Raw genomic sequence first — 22,181 nt, 5'->3', positions numbered from 1 at the left:
TTTTACAAAATAACCTAAACTTTGCACGTGCTGGTCTTTTATTCAAATTTTTTGAAATAATTTATTCACTAAATTCTGTTATTGGGAAATTTGATCAATATCTACACAATCTATGTTTTAAATATACATCTATTTTTATAATTAATATAAAAATATACTCCATAAATCTCTAATATATCTAAATGCGAAAGATTTAAGTTAAGAATAAATAAATATAGTTCTTCAATCAGTTATATAATATTTCATTAGGATATAAAAAAAATATTTTGGTGAATGAATATATATTATTTAAAAGCTGTTGTTTACAATTTTTTTTTATAATAGTAATGTAAAATTAAAATTTATCCCAAATAATGTTAACTTTAAGTTTTTTTTCAAAAAAAATTTGACTCATAGTTATTATTTTTTTAAATTTATATATCTAAATACTATAGCATAAAATGATGTTTTTCGGTTTGAATAATTATGATATATAATGTTTGTGATATCTTTAAAAAGAATCGAGATATTCATTTTTTTTTGAAAATACAACCTATATCATTAGACATTATATAAAAAAGAATTTTGCACTATATAAACTTTTTTTTTGAACATTACCTAAAAATACTATTTAAAAAAGTATATTTTAGATGATCATGTTCATTCCAAAATTATACATAAAATTAAGGTTTCCTTAAACACTAGCCTTATATATAATAATATACTAAAATTTATAATCTTTATTACTTTAATAGATCTTCTCATAAATCCATCTGTGGTAAAAAAAAATTCGGCAATATTTATATATATTCTATATCTAAAATGCATATTTTAGATGTAAATGGTAGCAATATAATTTATGTTTGAATTTTAAAATATAATTTTAAGTTTTATCTTAATGTATAATCAATCTTACTTATAATCGTTAAAAATATAATTTCTAATTCGAAGGGTTTTTTGGATTGAGAATAACAATCAATGTTATAACTTAAGATTTCCAATAGTTCAATTAAAAAATATTATCATATGTCTTTACCAATTATTTAAAATGGCTAAATAATATCAAAAGGATTTTTGTAAGTTTTGAAAATGAAAATAAATGATTGAGATACAATATTGGCTTAATAATTATGGTAAAGAATTGGAAAATTTTTAGTGCAATTATAATAACTTGAAAACAATTATAATTTGATAAAGGAATTTTTTATGATTTTGTACGACTATCTTATTTTATAGATAGATTTGATCATATAATTTTCATCAAAGAATAAACTTAAATCAATTAAAATTACGGTTATAATTTTATACAAATAGTAAAAGACTAAATTTTAATAAGCAGGTTACTGTTTAATATAAGTATGCATAAAATTACTAAGAACATTTTTCTGTATTAACACTGTCAAAAAATTTCCTCAAAGATGCTTTAAATGTGTCTTTTTCATATAGAAACATTGTGAAATTCAAATTTTGATTGTCAAATGTATATTATGAAATAATTTGTTAAAATTTTTTTATAAAAAGACTGTAAAATATGTATGAGAAGATGGGAAAATTAAAAGTCTTTCTATACTAATTTATAGACCAAAAAATAACTGATTTTTATTTATCCACCAAAAATTATAACATGGTTTTTGGGTTATAAACACAACTTTTCTTCTTCATAAACAAAGCTAAAATGACAGTTTTTCAAATATTACCAATTTTTTATATTTTAATGATCAGTATTAACTTTAGTTAAAAGAAATATGATAAAAAATATAGAAGACGGATCTAAATATTTCGAAAAAATAATAAAAAGTTAATGAATTAATTTTAAATTTTTTTTACTAATTTTGTTAATCCCACTAGCTTAATTTTAGTTTCATTAGTAGATGAGAAAAACATAACATTAGAAACATTTGTATTTTACGATCTTTATATAAGTCTTGTATTATTTTTAAGATTTTAAGGAATGGAGATCAGATTTAGGCATTAAAGAAGATGCTTCTGATATTTGTAAGCTGTTTTTCTAGAAATTTATGATGTTATATATTCATTTTAATAAATGTAAGACATTTTTTATGTAAATAAAATCGCAAACGCATTAAAAAGTAACCAAACAGAACTAAAAGAAGATTTTATAATTATTAAATTGTTTAATAGAACAACAAAAGAACTATTGATTTATATTGTAAAATACCAGGCTGAAATAAAACTAATATTATCAACTATTTATATAGTCTCATAAAAGCTGGTTAATTTTAAACAAAAATAATACCCCAATAAGCGTGAAACTTTAATAATCATATTTTGTGATCTTATAGGATAGCTAGCAAATTTTCGCTGTCTTATCGTTTTACAAATAAATATTTTTCTGTGAAATATATTTTGTGATTTTTATTTAATGTATAAATCTGAGCGAAAAAAATTTGATAATAAATTTTTTTGTTTTTGCGATTATCGCTTGGTATCTATCGGTCACAATAATTTTTTTTATATTTTGGATAACTCAAATGGTGCCAGAAGTGAGTTTTCCTTCGACTTGTATCACCAACTATTTCATTTTATATGATTTCTTAAATATTAAACTATCTTTAAATTATTAGTTTAAAATAGAGACTCTCATTATTTTATATATATTTAAATTTTGTATATTCAGTATGGCTAGAAGCTTATCCTATAGAAATACGGAATAAATACAAGTTTTGAAAGAACAAAAAATAGAAAAATATATGGTATAAGATATATCGGTATTTTAAATATTTTGATTTTTTTGTATATTTTTGTATTTCTTTAATAAATTTAGATACATATGTATAATATATTAACACCAAATTAATTTTATATTAGTTAAGTTGTGTAAGAGGCTTTTTTTTAGGTTTTTAAATGTTATTTGAGCTTTTTTTTATTTTTTATGAATCCAAAGAAATCAATGGAATAGCTACGTATGAATGTTAAAAACATAATAACATAGACTTTTTACGACAGATAAACACTATTTATTTGTTAAATTGTAATTTCTAGATTTAAATCAGCTGAAAAATACTACAAAGCTAAACGTTTCAATATCTAATGATTCCAACGTTATTTATACTAATTATTGAAAATAGAATAACCAAGAACAAAAGTAGGCTTTTTTTTACAATAAACAATATAAGGAAATTTTAAGATCATAAAATATTATATTTTGTCGTCATTTGTAGGTATTATAGCATTTAAGAAAAAATTATTTATGGATTGATCGCAGTATAAATATACAGTTCAAAGGATATCAATAAAAGTTGCGGCTAAATAATTTGTTTAATGATGAAATATAATATGAAAAATCGATAAAAAGTTATAGAAAACATTTTATAGACAAAATTGATCATTCTATTGTATCACACAGACACGATATTATAGAAGTAACCAAGAAATTGAAACAAAAAAAAATGAATTTTGGTTGAACATATCTATAAGAAATTATGTACGAAAAAAATATAAAGATTATTTTAAAATTTAGCATTTAAAAATTCTAGTTTTTATCTTAAATATGAAACTTTATCAAATAAAAGGAAATTTCATATATTTATTTTTTGTAACTCTCTATGTATAAAGACTGGTTACAGCACCACTTAAAATATCTTGTATTTTTTTATATAAAGTATTGTAACACAGGATACTCACATATATGCTTTTTGTTTCCTGATCCGCTATATCTAATTTATTATAAAATTAAATTACACAAAATAATTTACTTTATAACTTTAAAGTCTTTTTATGATTTAATATTTATAATATTATCTTCTTAGTGAAATCTCAATGTATATTTATTTTCTCGCAAAGATAGAATTTTTTTAAAAATCCAGTAGTCGAATTTTTTTGTCAAAACGATATGATTGTTTATAAATTTCTAATTTATTATTAATTCTCTACTTTTCGTGTATACCTTATTTTTTTTACAATTAGTATGAGATAAAAACAATTTTTGTTTCTGCATAATCATTCCTAATATTCAGCTTAGTCAAATTTAAAATTTACATTTGTTATATTAATTATAAAATGCAAAAAAAAAATTATTAAAAAATTTGACAAAAACAAAAATTAATATAGAATATAAAATTATATGGTTCTCATTTTACAAATTTAATTTCTATTATGTTAGTTAGAATATAAAAGTCTTTCGTTTATGATTAAACCCCTTACGACTACATAAAATATATAATATTGCTTATAGGGAGTTTATTTGGCATTCCATAAATCTTTTGATTTGCTAATTTATAACTCTGAATTGTGCGCATAAAAAATATCCCATTCATAAAATTTACTTTGTGTTTATGCTAAATTATAAAAATTTGATTTTACAAAATATTTTTATCACGCTTCATTTTCATGTTATATCGTAGAATCTATTCATATATATTTTTTGTTGTATATGGTTTTACTATCAAATGCTATCAAGCTATATAAAAACCGCACTTATAGAATCGTGTCTGTTTTATACACTACAAAATTTTAAATATTCAATCTCAGTTTGTTCGATGGAAGTTTTACTATTTTTTTTCATTCTAAATAATTTTATAACAAATCGAGTGGATTTTATTTGATCTGGTAATATTAAAGCTATATTAAATCATACAATTGTTCAATTTATATATTAATTTCATAGGAGAGTTCAATTTTTAGTTTTGTCACGTCTTTATGTATTAAAATATTTTTTTTGCTTATTTGCTTATGTAAATCTTCGTTTTGTATATATTTACAAGTTATGGTTCGTAAAATTTGTAATATTTCAAATTTTGGACATCGTAAATTCCCACACTTAAACCTATTTTTTTTATTTTTTTCGATAAGCTGATTTATTTTATATCAAGAAAATAAGCATTTGATAGTAAATTATGTGGTTTACATGATTATATTTTATAATTTTTAAAAATATTCAAATTTTTATTATCTTATTTTATTTATGGAATTGAAAACATGGATTATGGATTGTTATTAACCATAAGTAAAAGCATTAATAGAGATATTTAACCCTTAAATATTACATTGTGATATATTATTTATCATAGAAATAATATCAAAGGTGATTTACGATTTAAAATCATTTCTTATTTATGGCCTAAATTTATGATTATTATTTTAGTTTTTGTTCTCGAGCACAACTTGCTTATGTTACCGCGCATACAGCGTATTTATAATTTCAGTTATCTTCTCCTCTCCAAAGTCTTCTTCAATTTCTCACCACCTACCGGGTCCTATTAATTCAAGAACTTTTCTCAATCCAAAGGTTTACGAAGAAAAATACAAATAATTTTCTTACAGAAGATAAATTCCATTTAAATTATGCAATATATAAAATATATAGATAAAAGATAGTCTGAAAATTTAATTTTTTCAGAAATATTTATAATGTGATATTTGGTGAAAATATCTGATCAAATTTTGATTTTATATTCATCAAAATAGGATACTAAATTTTTTTATAATTTGTGATTAAAGTTGGCAACAGAACAGACCAATTCATCGTAAATATCTTGAATTTTATATAATTATTAGTCGGATTTTTTAAATTATCGTTAAAAATTTTTAAAATTGTCTTGTATCAATACAGCACATAAGCGTAAAAACATGCTTGGTTTATAAAATTTAAAAAGCAGATTTGAACATATCACCTTGTCTATTTAAAACCAAATAAAAAAATCCATTTTTTTTGAAGAAATTGTCAAATAATTATAGAGCATGTCTTTTGTGAAAATTTGGAGATTCTAGCGTCGATTTATTATAATTTAATTCAAAGTTAGCTTATGGTAGATGAAAGACAAGCAGGATTTTATCTATTTATGATCTTAAGAGAAATGTTAGTATTCATGATATGATAGAGTTCACGCCTTTAAAAATCTGTGAAAAGAGACGTCTTCATGCAATTGGGCTACCTAAATCTTGATATTTATTCATGGGTAGGTGAGATCGCATATCAAAAAATAAATTATAATAAAGAATTTGAAAAAAATTCGCAGATGCTTAACGAGCCAGACAAATATACTGAACAATTATGAAAGAACCCAAAAATAGACAAGAAACGTCATAAATTGAGATAAATATAAAAATATTTATACACATAACTGAATGTTGGCGCATAAAATAAAGCACTATAGGCTTGTGTTCTACACAAATAAACACGTACATAACAAGATATAATCAATAACATCTCCAATAATGGTGTCAATATATAAAAACCAGAGATATTTAATTCGGATTTTGTATTTTTCATATTATTCAAACATGAATTTTGATTTATTTTTCCATTAATCAAATACAATACAATGGGCATTAGAATTTTCTGAAATGTATAAACCTAAATCTTTAGGAGAAATATTACCCCAGTAAAATATTCGAAAATTAAAATTCGAGCTTTAATTAATGTATACGTTTCTTTTTGAGTATTTATATAAAACACACAATGAAAGTATACAAATAATAATTTGAATGATGTTTTTACAGATTAATGCATAATTTTTGTGGTTATTTATGTTTTTAATTCACAATTTCATTTTTTCAATATCGTGTGCATAGATTTTCTTAATATATTTGTTTGCTTTATAATAATATATGTTCATTCTTTTCTTTTGTTATATTGTAATTTATTATATGTCTATTATTGCATATTTTTCATATCCGTAAGAGCCTCAAATGCTTCACCCATATTTTAATGAATGTGTATTTTATATAGATTTTACATGTGAACAGGCGTTGCGATTTATAGTGTTGTAAGTATTCGAATCATAACATCAATTTATATAATTTTCGGCTCGAATCTCGCACGCACAAAAATTGTTAGATCACCATGTAGAAAAAATGTCGTCTAGCTGAATAGATCCAACAAACACCGAAACTAGGCCTACCTATATTCATTAAATGCTTTCGGCTTATACACTACAGGAATGAGCAGCTGAAACTTTTACAAATTCCCAAACACAAGTGCAAGTAATCGAGCATATTATGGGTACGATATAGTGCTTACAGGTAAGGATGTAACTATTGACATCGATAAATGTAAATTGTAAATTACTTTAAAGTGAATTACGGGAGTTCTTGCATCCTTATGGATTTTTGGACATGATTCAATAAAACAATTAAAAGTCAATATAATAACAAAATCATCACAATTTTACGGCATATTCTACAAGATTGGATGACAAAATTCTATCCCCGTCAGTATATAATAAAATATTTTTTATCCATAGAATCTAATATATGAGATACTATAAAGTATAAACAACTTTGATAATTCCGTGACTGTAAATTTAAATTTAAAATAATTATTTAGTTCATTTTTGGTTATATCTTTCAAATATTCTCGAGTGATAGCACTATAATTTTTTTGACAGCACAATTTTATTGGAATATTCTAGCCGTTCATTTTTTTATTTATAAGCATTTGTATATAATTCGTAAGGTAGATTTAATCATTTAAATTTAATTATTTTTCTGTTTAATTTAAAGTATATCGATATATTTCTTTAAGACAATGAACAGACAAAAAAAGCGATATTTTTAATTCTATGAAAATAAACAAAAAAAAATTATTATATATGAACTTTATATGCATTAGCCTAATGTTTTCAATATATTTTATTTGCAAAAAAAATTAAATGAAATACTTATTATAAAAACAGTCAACCACCTCTTAATTTACATATTAAATTGATTTTATTTAGAAACCTTAATAAACATTTTTCATATTTTAATATTTATTACTGCGCTAAACTAAGATGTAATTTTGAATTTTTCATTGATTGATTAGTAAAAGGCACAAACACGCGAATAAACAAAAATTACCCAGTTTATAATATAAGATTACATATAACTCATTAAAAGACGTGATTTAATGAATCCTCTTTTTTATATATTCGAAATTCTAAGTAAAGTACTTTATTATAGTAATTTAAAATAAATTTAATTGATTGGTAACAATATCCTTTCTATCGTAATGGTTATAGCATATAAAGTAGCCCTATGTCGTTATATTTAAAAAAGAAAAAGAATTTATATACACAAATTTAAAAAATACAAGCTGAATTTATATAAATAAGACAATCATCAGATCTAGTTTTCTCGAGAATGGAAGAATATTATAAGCTTCATATGAAAAATATTTATATATTTTACAAATCACAATATCTATCATTACCAAATGGAGGAGAAAAAATAGCATGAAATTAGTTAATTATTAGATGATGAATATAATAAACGTTTACTTTATTTTAGCTTTAAAGTAAGAAATATTTACAGTTCACAACTCTTTGGACTAACGAATCAACCTTATTATACAAACTTAACTGTAAATCCGCTATACTGCATTAATTTTTATAACAATAAAATAACGATAAATACATTATGTTTGAGTCTACTATAAAAATTCATATCAAATCTAACATGCCGACTAATCACATTAAGATAAATTTAAAAGGTATATTTTATAATTAGAGCATAATAAAACAAATCTAAGCTTCATGAATTGGATCTAGATCTATAATATATTCGTTTGTGTGAATTTACTTACTTTTCGATCATTATTTTTATAAAGTTGAGCTATAAGCTATCAATTTTCATTTCTACTGGAATTTCCTGCAATCTATTTTTATACTATAATTGAATATATATATAAACATATAAGAGCCGCCGATTAAATGAAAAGTTTCCATCAATATCCATTAACCTCGATAAGAAGGCATTTACAACCAATCACTTCCTTTTCATTGATGATTTAAAGATTTTGTCGTTAGAAGAAAGTAACTTAAAGCTAATGTCCAATGAAGCAACAAAATTCTTCGGATGTATCGGAATGGAAATTAACATTACCAAATCAGCCACTAACAATATAAATTGCAAATATATTGCCACAGTAATAGAAGGAAAAGAGGGATATAAATATCTCGGCATACTGGAAGATTCGAAATCAAGAACTAAACCCGAAACGATGGAAAAAATTAGAAAAGAAATGCTAGGAAGAGTTCAAAGCATATGCAAAACAAAACTAAATGGTAAAAACATAATAAAGGCGATAAATGAATATGCGATTTCACTGATAAACTACTATGTGGGTTTATTAAAGCTAGAACCGGAAGATTTTAGAAAGCTAGATGATGAAATTCGACGAATACTAATAGAAAATGGGATACACTTACAACCATCCAATAAAGAAAGATTATATCTTAAAAGAAATGAACTAGGACGTGGATTGGAAAATATTGAGTTTAAATCCGAAAGAATACTTTACCAACTATATAAAACTCTAAACCAAGAAAAAGGACAATCACCCAGAAAAGCCGCGATATTGAAATTTGAAAATGAAAATGCAACCCACTTATCCGTAATAAATGAATTCCTCAGAACAAAATATGGCCTTGTTGACATAGATCTTTCTATGCTCGAATTTAAACAAAAAGAGAGTTTATTGTGTAAAATAAAACAAAAAACACTACATCAAAAACTCTTCGATGTTCATAAAAATACAACGCTAGAAATATTAGGATCCTCAAAGTGGCTACAATATGGAAATATCAGACCGGTAGAAGAGGCGAGATTTTGCTTTATTCAGGATAGGAACGTATTCTTTGGAGAAAGATCAAGGTGCCCGCACTGTAACGACTCAATAAAAACTGTCGACCACTTAGCAAGCAGATGTAAAAAAATGCTTGGTCATGACTATACAAGAAGACACAACGAGATTGTAAGATGTCTTCACTTTATGTTGGCAAGAAAATACAATTTCAAAAAAACCAAGAAAATCCGCAGACACTCTGTACAGGAAATAATGGAAAACGAATTCGCAGAGATCAAAGTAGATACAAGAATTAAAACAGATATCAAGCTATCGAATGACAGACCTGATATTTTTGTATATGACAAAAAGAAGAACTGCATCACTCTGATAGAAATTGGCGTGACAAGTATTGACAACATAAACATAGTTGAAAACGAAAAATTGAGAAAATATGACCTGCTAGCATCTGAACTTTCATTAATATACAAATGCAAGACAAAAATTATTCCATATGTTATAACATGGGACGGCGTGGTGACACGATATCATAGAAGGTACCTGAAGGAACTAGATGTCACCAACCAGGTTGAGGCATATATTCAAACATTGGGATTGAGAAAAACCCTTGAATTAATAGGTCTCGAAAGAAGGAGGGGTATTGAAGAAGACTTTGGAGAGGAGAAGATAGCCGAAAGTATAAATACGCTGTGTGTACAGAGAATCAAGCAAGCTGTGCCTGAGAACAAAAACTAAAATTACGACTATAAATATAGCCCTTAAATAAAAATCAATGGTAAACATATAAGCAATTCAGAAAAAATTATAGAATTATTATAAGGTTTGTATTTTTACAAACTAAATTCACCTATTATTTAAAATTTTAAATTTGGACGCTATCATATAATTTCTTTGTCCTTTGCTCATTATTTAATGAGAATGTAATGTACTTTGGATTATTAAGGAATGATCTCTCATCATTTTAAAAACATATGGTTTCTACAAATCCTTTTTGTAATGTTATTATATCTTATTTACATTTTATAAATTGAAATTATATTATTGTGAGGTTTCATATTCTATAATGTTGTCAAATAATCTTTCTAGGGTATTTTTATATTTCATTAGTCCTTCTTTTTTTAATTAAAAGTAAGTTTTCATATCTTTTTTTCAGGAGGCAAAGAAAATGATCACTTCAAATTCTTTTTGTATTGATATTGGAATTAGAAGTCATATACCTTTTTTTGTTTAATTTTGTCAAATCGGGAAAAGGGGAATTGTAATATGAAGGGGCTTATGACTATGTTTACATCAATATTCAATAACCCTATTTTTATAAACACTGTAAAACAATTTTTTACTATCTTATAAGGATAATTTGGGTTGTATTTTACAGCTCAGTTTAGATCATTGAAATGAATTATTATCTTTTAAAGCATTGCATATCTGGCACTTTTTTAATTTAACTGATGTATTCTCCAAAATTTTTCCATATAACTCTTTAAATTATAATTATTTTTTATGGAAGATTGCTTTTCAAATAAGAAAAGAATCGTTTTGATCGACTTTTATAAATCTGGTTAGATTGCTTAATTATAATAAATAATATTTAGTAATTTTGTCAATTTTTTATTAATTAATCTAGAGCGAGGTAATATAATTTGAATTTGTAAATTAAATATTTTTAAGCAGAATTCAAGGATCACTTAACTTAAACTATTTCACTCTTCAGCTATTAATTATATACGATCCTTGGTATTTATTCTAATATAAACGTGACTTTGTTGATACTTATTCAGCTTCATCATAGTCCTTGATCAAACAAGACGTTAAAGTACGTAATTATAACATGCATAATATTTTTTTATGAGCCGTCAAGGCCATTCTAACACTTTATTATTTTATCATTTGTGCAGTATAGGCACGTAGGAACATAATAGGAGAATATAACTATAATTTTAATATGATTTAACGATATGTAGATAAATATAATAACTACACTATTTTTAATTTTATATTTCCATTATATTATCAATAGACACATGTGAAATTCAATGAGATGCTTTCTTAGGTTTTCGGATAACCATAATTTTATGATATGAACTCTTCTTCCATAATTTCTTCACATCTTTCATATCGTTTTCTGTCGTATAAAAATAAAATTAAGTTTTATAAAAATATCCCAAAATGTACATGTTAAAAATAAATAGATAACATATTCGTAGGCTTTATAACACCTGTTATATTAAAATAAATATTTTTTGGGCCTGTATTTTTCATGCAAATTTTTTTCACTTGTAATTGTAAAGCATATGAAAATTGTGTTTTTTCTACATATCTGTATGGAATAAAAGAATATGTGACCACAAGCTATTTTACAATTGAAAATATACGAATTTTCTTAAAACCATATATTTCAAGTACAAAAATTCGCTTTCTTTATAGAATCGATGTCTAGACCAATCACATTGCTTCATAAATACATAATATTCCATATTTCACGATTTATGAAATTTCAGTTATCCTCATAAAGTCGTCGTGCCAAATTTGTTTTAATTATATATAAAAATGGCTATATATTGCAATGGCGTAACATTAAATCCTAAAAGTCCTACATCAAGAGGGTTTCCAATGTCTATAGATAATATATCTGAATAGTAAAAAAATTTATGATTTAAAATTCATTACAGGTCCAGTTGCTATATTTTTTACGATTTTAATGCATGATACTGAATTTACTTTTCAAAAAAAACATTATAATTCAATTTGACTTGATTCCCAGGTATGAGCTTTTAATGATTTTAAATATGAAAAAGCCCTGGAAACTAATGAGACATGTGTGTGTATTCAAAATAGGAATTTTCTTTTTTTATAAATCAAATTAACGTTCTCTTCGTTTTTTTCCCTATACATAATGCATTTTAATGATCCTCTTATGTATAATATATCGGATAAGTACTTCTATGTTTATGATAATTTTTCTTATGTCTTGGGTAGATAACATGTAAATCCATTTATCCATACATTTTTTTGTGGATATCAAATGATACTTTCACATTCAATCATTTATTGTTAGAATCCAATTTTTCTTTTGTTTTACATATATTGTTTTTTATAGAGATTTCTTGGCGTGATTATATTTTTTTTTAATATTAAATTTTCGCCTATTGTACATGGTTTAATTGATTTATTAAATTTGATGCATTTCTTACACTGTATTACATCCATAAAAAAATCGCCTATCTTGGTTTTAAGATTAATTTCTTTTTAGAAATAAAAAGACAAATTTTTCTTGAACGGTAATTCCTCTTCCAAATTGTAAAAATTTTCTTAACTGAAAATTCTAAGTCAGCCACATTACCATCTAAATATTTCTAAACCTTCAATTTGTCTTGAAAATGATTTTATAATGATTTTATTCCATGATTTTTTTTTGTAGTGGAAACTTGAATGCTATATGATTGCTGCAATTTTTATGTTCATTTTTTTGTTTTATATATTTTAATATAGCTTTATGGAATATTTTAAGTGCTTCTTGAAAAAATTTTATTTGATATCTGAAATCTATATTCAGTAGCACCTTTTTTAGTTGTACTGTGTTTAAAATCTCCGTTATTTAGTTCTAAAATGCTTGCAAGATCTGCAATAAACCGAAGACACTCTCTATTCTATACAATATGCCTTATTTCCTAGGATATTCTCACACACGTCTGAAAATTTCCTTGGAATTACCAGTATAGATATAGTATCGAGTTACAACAGTGTATGTTCATCATATTTCATTATAATTCCATGTGCTAAATATAACCTCTTAAGCATAAAAATTCATTCGCGCTTGTATTAATAATTAGGGAAGCAAAACTAACACAAAGTGTATGGTTTTGACCATATGAATATTATTATCCTCTTGCATATATTTTTTCAAGGATGTTGATAAAAAAGTGCTATTTATTCTATACTTTATAAAAAAAAAATTATTTGATATGAATAACACTAAAAAAATTATTTATACGAATTATTACTAAATTAAAACAGAAGGGACAGATAATAAACATTTCGAAATCTTAGTTTTCTGCTTTTCATATAGCATTCTAATTATTCCCTATTTATCTACGTAAGTAGCTATTTCAAATTCAAAAAAATACATTTTAATATTTTTTACACAAATATAAGCCCGTGTGTATTCAAGTGATATGATGCAGATAAATTTCAAAAAATATTTATATTAAAAGACTTTTTTTTATTGTCAGACTTCTTAAACATAATTAAAATGTCTTTTTCGAAATACATACAATTTTTTTTATAGTTCACACATCATTTACTTTGGAACAAAAGATCTGTCATCCGATGAAATGAGAGTTTGAAATATATTAATACTAATATATGTATTATCTATTGATTTTGTTTCTGCTTTCATGAGTATAAATCAAAAGATATCACATGAAACACTTTGTGTATTTTTAAATTTTTTACATTTGAAAACCACAATTATCATTTTACAATATCATTAATGATTATTATAAAATCATTGCATCACACTATTTCATCATTAAAGATTCTGCATTTTTGAATTTTTTTTAGCCGTATATCTTATATTTTTATAAATATAATAAAACAAAGTGGTATTTAATTCCTATCTAGTAATGACTTTTTTAGTACAATCTGACACAATTTCATTGGTGTCCGATTAAAAGGCTTTAACTATATTTGATTATTTAAAGAGGTTATCAAAACAATCATGATCTTTAAAAATAGATCATATGATGTGATTTTTAAAAATTCTTTGGTTGTATAAATAGACTCTTTTGTATATTTTATATCATCTGGTTTTTGAAAATAAAGCTAAAATAGTTGAGGTAAAGTTGTGTGTTGTTTTTGTGTTTAGATGGGATATATTTTTGTTGATAATATCTTGATTTCTTTAAAGAATATGATAAAAAGTCGCATTAGAATATTATAAAGAAAGATTATAGAAGTGATCTTCGATCTTTAATGTTTTCGAAAAAATACTATTACCCACTGAAGTTTACGTTTAAATAACCATATTGTGCCTCACATTATATAACTGCTTTGAAACTTTATTATTGCCTTAATAATGATATTTTTTATATTAATTATAAGGTTGAAAATAATTTATTGAAAATCATGTATTTGTTGTGCAATGGTTAATTAATCATGCTTGTAATTGATTTAAGGCATATTTTAAGAAGAAAAGAACTTATTAGATTAGAAAATAAATCTTCAAAAAAAATGCGTTCATATTTTGCCTAAAAACATGTGCATATAAAGAATTAAGATGTACACAGCTTAAATGAATGTATTGGGATTATTTGTCTCGTTTTTGTATTATTTATGGTTTTAAACACACATTTTAATATAATTATTCTTTATATCTTGAAAAATATGCTCTTATACGAGTTCTTAGTGGAAATTCAATATTTTCATTTTTAATACTCGTTTAAATACATGCTACCAGTTGTTATTCTTAAAATCATAAATTCATAATACCAAAAGACTATAAAAATATATTATTTTAAAACTTGAATATAAAACATAATGATACTTTACTTTGACGAGATTTTGTATACCGTTTTTACATAAGAATTATTGTTTTAAATATGGTAGATCTCAATGATGCTTACTAAAAAAATTTACGCAAAATTCTAGTGACAATTGTCCTATTATAACGAATTTAGTTTCATTTTATTTCATTATGTCGTTCTTATAAATATTTTATAGGCATATTTTGTAATGTATTATTTTATATGTATTTTTATTTATGGATTAAGTTTCTTCTTCAAGTAAAATATATTACTGAAATATTATCAGATCATTAGAAATTTTGCAACGCATTTTAGTGCTTCTTTTCACGCTTAAACCTGATCTGTATATTTTAACAGCTTATTTTCAGTAAAATGATATATGTCTATTTTTTGTGAAGTGTATGAGCTTGCATCTATGGTTCTACTTCGTCTGTGATTTTAACACCTCAACATATTTTTTATATAATTTTGAAACCAACACAAGTAATTAAACATGTCATTATTTTTGTTTTGTTTTGTGAATATATTAACCAAATAGATTCCCAAGATTTAATTCTTCCTATATTTCACATTTTCAATCACACAACTTTATTTAGTTATCAAAGCTAATCATTAATATTTCAATGAGTTAAAAATATTTAGTTTTATTTTTATAGACTAAAATCGTACTTATTTGTTTAATTAAAAATTTTCTATTCTAGTATCTACCTTTATTCCGCATGTTCATACCGGCCTTTCTCGTATACCGAGGCATAGAATTTTTTTTTGGATTTATAATTTCAAAGTGTCTTAATAAAAAAAAATAAGACATTTATCAATTTAATTGTTGCTTCATATATAATAGTGTCATGAAATTATGTTGAATCAATTTGCCTAATGATCGATTGTTTTCATGCCTCTCTTACAATGTAGACACTTTAATCTCTCACCGAGAAATAGATTTCAGTCTTTATAAAAAACCAATTACAATCTTCACTTGGTAAATTATCATTGTCTTTTTGATACTTTAAAATTCAAAGACATGAAATAGGTCATGATTCAAGCATCGAAATGTTCTTGGCATAACAATTAATCTTTATTTTATCCAATAAACTTTCTTAATGATTTTTAACACCCTTCTTCTTATTAAGATAGTATCGGCATATGATTACTTGTGTGATAGTTTTAATTTTTAAGAGATGTGTTTTAATTTCCCCTACTTTTTTAATTGTGATACTTCACAGCAACCTGTTTTTACTATTTTACGGCTGGTTTTTATGTTTCTGAATCGTCCTTTCCAATTAATAATTTAATATTGTTTGGCCAAGATATAATTCATATCTCTTTATATATAATCTTTGTAAATTACTTGGCTTGAGGTTAAAGAAAATTCGTTTAAAACATCACACATCATCACATCGAATTAGAAATATTACGGTTTTTATATTTACCCCTTTATTGTAATAAAATAAGATGATGTATGCCTATTAATAGCTTCGAATAGATTTCTTGAATTTAGTATGGTTTTACATGAAGTTCTTCGTCTTTTTAGAATGAATACTGCAATCTAAAAGTAAGCTAGCAGCCTTTTATTAGATTTTCATTTTATTATTTCACCGAGATATTGTTAGACGGTCAGTCATCAGCCATGTTTTTACATCAGCGAATTTAGTATGGCTAGTGGCTGGCACATTTTTTATTATTATTGGTCTATTGCAAATAAAAAGTTTATCATCTCAAACTTCATATAAATAAATATTCAATAGTTTTAAATATTGTTTTAAATCATCTATGAATAAAAGATGATTTTTATCCAGAATCTTCCTCATAACTACGCTAAACCTCGGGCGTGTATTTATTAAATTTTCTACAAAATAGATCCATATATGAAACGAAATAAATAGGATAAAGGCTGTCTCGTAGAAGTAATCCCTTATTTTACATAGATTTATGATTCTTAAATCAATGAATCTTTACGATATACTTATTCTATCAGTAATATTTAGAATAAAGTCTGTAGTTTATCCTGGCAGGTTTAGGTTTATTTTACATCTATATAGTTAATTATATTCTATCAAGTCAAATGTATTTATATACATCAATAAATGTTGTATAAAGCATAATTTAATGTTCTTTATCCATCGCAATATTACTAAGGGCCTGTTATTTTGTTCTTTGAGCCCGTCTTATTTTCCTAATTGCTTCTCTGTATTATTTAATTCTGTCTCCACCTCATATTAAAATATTTAAGCAACTTTTTTTGTACATAACATGTAAGAATTATAAATCAGCATGATTGATCTAAATTCATTTTTTATTTTGGCCTTTTATTTACGGATAGAATATTTTGTACCAGAATAAAGAAAATTTATTCTTTTTTTATTTTTAAAACATTTTTGTGGTGCAATTTGATATATATGGGTTTTTACATACATTAATGTTTTCTTTTAATAGAAGAATTAGGTATCTTATCAGGTAAAGTGGGATTTAGATTGGCAATAGGCTATATTATGTTACAAAATTCAACTCTGTTATACCAGACATTATTATACTCTTCAAAATGTACAAGCAGACAATAAAAATAAAAAAAACCAAAATAATTGGCCGATATAATCTTATTCATAATTTTTAAAAATTACTTATTTATATGTTTTTGTTTCAACTATTTTATATGTATGTTATCGTATCCCTTTTTTTTTGGAAAATCTTTGGAATTTTCTTTTCCCTCGAGATTGATATATACTGTGATATTCTTTAAAATTCCGCTGTTCAAATTCGGGATGATTGAACGCTATATATTTGTTCATAAGTTGATTAAAGTTTATTACATAATCACCGATATGACTAGAATAAATATTTATAAACACGCACAAGATTTAATAAGATAGAAATATTTATAAAGTTGTAAGTACATACTTGTCCTCTAGAGTTTTAACAACCACAATTTTATTTCATATGCATCATAATATTCCCATTAAATTTTTTTTGTTAGACCTTCTATATTTATATACAAAGGTTAACAGACAAGCATATTGTTTTATTCAAATATATATTCAATAAATATCTAGCATCCATTAACCAAACAATAATATTTAATATGATAATGGTATTCTGCAAATAATTACCTTAGATAATTTTTTCTTGTACGTCAAGGAAGCATTTTGCTTCTCATATTCAATATTTAAATTCTAAATGGCTGTCAAGAATATCAAATTGCGCAAATATGCAGCTCTATGGTCTGAGTAAAATCCCATCAAATTTAAAACCTCGAAATCCAATAATCTTTTATTTATAAACCATTTAATTTTTGATTTATTATGTTCATCATATTTGTTACAAATATACCAATTTAAAAAAGATGGAAGGTCAATCTATAATTTCTGATTTTCTTCTTCATCGATTTGTTTAGATTCTTTTAATTTAATTTCCTCATATATAAATCGTGTCAGCCAAAGCGGATCAGATAAGAAATTTTCTTGTTTAATTTTACATGTTTAATATCAATGATGCCAATATCTTTAATTCTTTTACTTGTATAGGGAGAGGGATTTAAATAACTTTTTCTAAAACATTTTGATAAATAGAAATTTTAATTCACAAATGTCACTAAATTAAGAAAGTGAATACTTCTAGAAATAGAAATCGTAATTTTACTATAAAATCAAATTTGTAGTTCTAACACTATAGCCAATTTTCTTACACGTGAAATTTCTTGAAAATGTATCTTCTAAAGTGACATATTGATCATCTCTATAAATAGAAATTTTTTAAGAGCTCATTCGAGCTAAAATGATAACTAAAGATATGAAAAATAACCAATGCACTTTTCTTTAAGTTTTTCGCGCTATATTTGATATTTTCAGATAATCATTTGATGAAATATGTAGGATATAAATTTTTTTTTATTGCTACATTGACTGAAAATTTCGAGATATTATTTGATTCACATGCTGTGGGAATCGGAATTATTTTCTATGACATTGTAAGAGAATTTTCATGCTGCATAAGAATGATATTATATGAATTTAACTATGTATTTATATATTTTTTAAGTTCGTCAAACATACGTGCTGCATATTAATATTTATTTGTACTTTATGCATAATATTTTTGTATTTTTACAAAAATTTTATATGATCATTTGGTATATTCTGCTCTTTTGATTGTATTTTACAAATTCAAAAAATTCATAATGCGTTTTTATAAAGATCGTGTGATTAATAACCCCTAAGTTTATGATGATGACAAGCGGCAGCATGGTTTTCATATATTTGTTACCATTTCATGTCAAAAAAAAGAGAATATCTGGTTTTTGATTTTTTTTATTGCATCTATTAGAATTTCTTGTTAAATATATTTAATTATACATACGTGGGTTTAAATAAATATATCTTTCAGATAAAAAATTTATTTGTTATTTAGAAGCTTTATTTCACATTCTATTTATTTTGAGGCTACATTTTCTGCAAAAAAAACATATTTTTAGTATTTAAAAATCGTATTAAGTTTTTCAACTCTTGTATATAGGCTTAATCTGACATATAAGAATATATAGATCCGGCTTTTAATATAAAAATTATGCAAATCTTCCTAGAAAAACGAATATATTAAAAATAATTATTTTCCGATGCTGGATGTATATATTAGACATTAAATGATAATAATATGTTAAATTTTCAAAGCTATAAGGTTGTGATTTTATATTTACTGTGCATAAAGCGCACTAAGAATGGCAGTTTTGAAAATGATGAATGTTTTATATAGCATTTTGATTTATAAAAATTTTAATGGCTAAAATACAATTCAATCGTGGGATATCTATAAATTCTTTTCTAGAGATCTTTATAAAACATGATTAAATTTTAAAATCATGGCTGGTAATTCGAGAAGGATACGAAGCGAGATGGTGAACATAAAAATGGTTAACAAATAAAATAGGCATTTTTTATTAAACTGTAATATAAAATAAAAAGAAACATTTATTATCTTTGAATTCGAAGAAATAGAAAAAATGTATTTTCAAATCCATTTGTGTCTAAAATTAAATGAAATACATAAATATAACTATTTTGTGATGTCTAACCAGAAGATATTAAGTCAAAATATTCGTGCAAGAATAATTTAATAGAATGTTATCTGTGGTTCGCTTAATTGGTATATTTATGACAAAACAGTAGTATAACAGTCATTAAAGCTATGTAAACTCATTAAAATTTTGGGTGCAATAATATAATAGAATTATTTCAGTGATATGTGCTCATATTTTTAAATCAATGACTCATTTATGCGTTTTACATGCCAAATTTTGGTATATATGTAAAAATGCATATAATACATATTAAAATACATTTTCAATATTACAAGAATGTTTTTCTTGCAATTGCCGGCCTATGCAAGAAATAAATATAAAATAACAAAATATTTTGCAATAACACAATCACACCATTAGATTTTTTTATTCTAGAAGATTGTGAAATTACTATTTCGACATCTATGCTATAAAAGAAAGACAGATCGATTTAAAAAAAATATAACAATATATTTTCTCGCACAAAAAGTAACTTTTTGCCTTAATCAAATTTCGAGCCCAAAATAATATCTTATTCGCAATAGATAACAAAATATTTTGCAGATGATTATTTTTCAACATCTTTGGTAACTAAAAATACTACTGATCTACAACTAATTGTCATAATTACTATATCTTTGCTGTAAATATTTAAAAAAAACCTTTATTCCGAAAACAATGTTTAAATTTGTATCATTTTATCTATTTAAAATTAAATTTAATCTTGTGTGGGGATATTGATTTTATTTGTATTTATACGTTTTTAAATTTAATTTTATGCTCATTTTTTATTCTATGGGAATATTTAATCATATTTACGAGTAATTTTGAATTATCATTAGCTATGTTTATTTTTACTTTGCAGGTGTTATATAGCCTGTCCTTACTTTCCGAAATTATGATATTAGATATGCAAAAAGTACAACTTATTATAAATATCTACAAGTACATATTCTATACTAGACATCTTAGAAGTAGTGAAATATTTTTCTAAGATTTAATATAAATTTTACATATTATTGAACGTGAAAAGGCTAATTATTGCATTTAGTTAGAAGATATTTAAATAAAACTTTAGTTCAGATTTCAAAATTTCCATAAATCTTGCAGAAAATGTGCCACAAAAAATTTAACATAATCTAAAACCCCATTTTTCAAATGTATTTTTATTGATTTGCAGGACAATTGTAAGAGTTTAAGATCATATATATTCTCGGTTTTTGGACTTTAAATTCAATATTAAAATGTTTTTTTAGGTTTTATTTAATGATCTATCGTTGTTTATGTGAGATTATATTAATATCAAATCTCAAGATCATTGATCTGTATTGTTTATAATTTTTTTATTCTTTTAAAATCAATCAAAAATAAATTTTAGTAGGTCATCAGTCTATTTTGTGTGTTTTTTCATAGTCTTGCGTTATATGTATGCATATAAATTTGTGCCAAGAAAGAACAAGGAATTCTATATTTTATATGCAAATATAAGATTGGCCTATAATTAAATATTTATTCTTTCTATTAACTTTTTACACTGAAGAAAATTTTTTAATAGCCTCTGTAATTTTAAATTTCTAGTTTTATTGTATTATATGTTTTCGTAGATATTAAAGTGCTTATTTTGCATACTAGAGCTTTGAGAAATTGTGACCGATCAGAATTCTGCCGTTATTTCATGTTATAAAACATCGAAACAAAAAATCTAAACAAAAATATAATTATATAATATTACAGCAAGCACAACAGTACAAAATGGTGCAAATTTTACAGTTAACGTTACAGATGGTACCTTCTGGCTGCATCATTGTGTGATTGAATGTTATAATGAAAAAGGTTTTATATGTAGATGCAAAAATAAGAAGACTTTTATATTATTATCTAGAAAGATTACATAGTACAGATGTACAAAATTTATCTTTCATGTCTCTCCAAAATCTCTTTGTATTATAATGATATGAAAAATAAATATAATACAGTGAATAAATTAGTTTTTACGGTTTTTTATAGTAAGTTTATATATTCTACTGCATTTTTAGTTTATAAAAAAAAACAGACGAAGAGGGTTATTTTAAGCAATAAAACTGTTTTTAAAAGCTGAAAATTTTTA

This window comes from Rhyacophila brunnea, unplaced genomic scaffold (assembly GCF_057557595.1).
Source record: "Rhyacophila brunnea isolate RB1 unplaced genomic scaffold, BYU_Rbru_1.0 scaffold_28, whole genome shotgun sequence".
In the NCBI taxonomy this organism is placed as follows: Eukaryota; Metazoa; Arthropoda; class Insecta; order Trichoptera; family Rhyacophilidae; genus Rhyacophila; species Rhyacophila brunnea.
Note: the sequence above shows the minus strand (reverse complement) of the source record.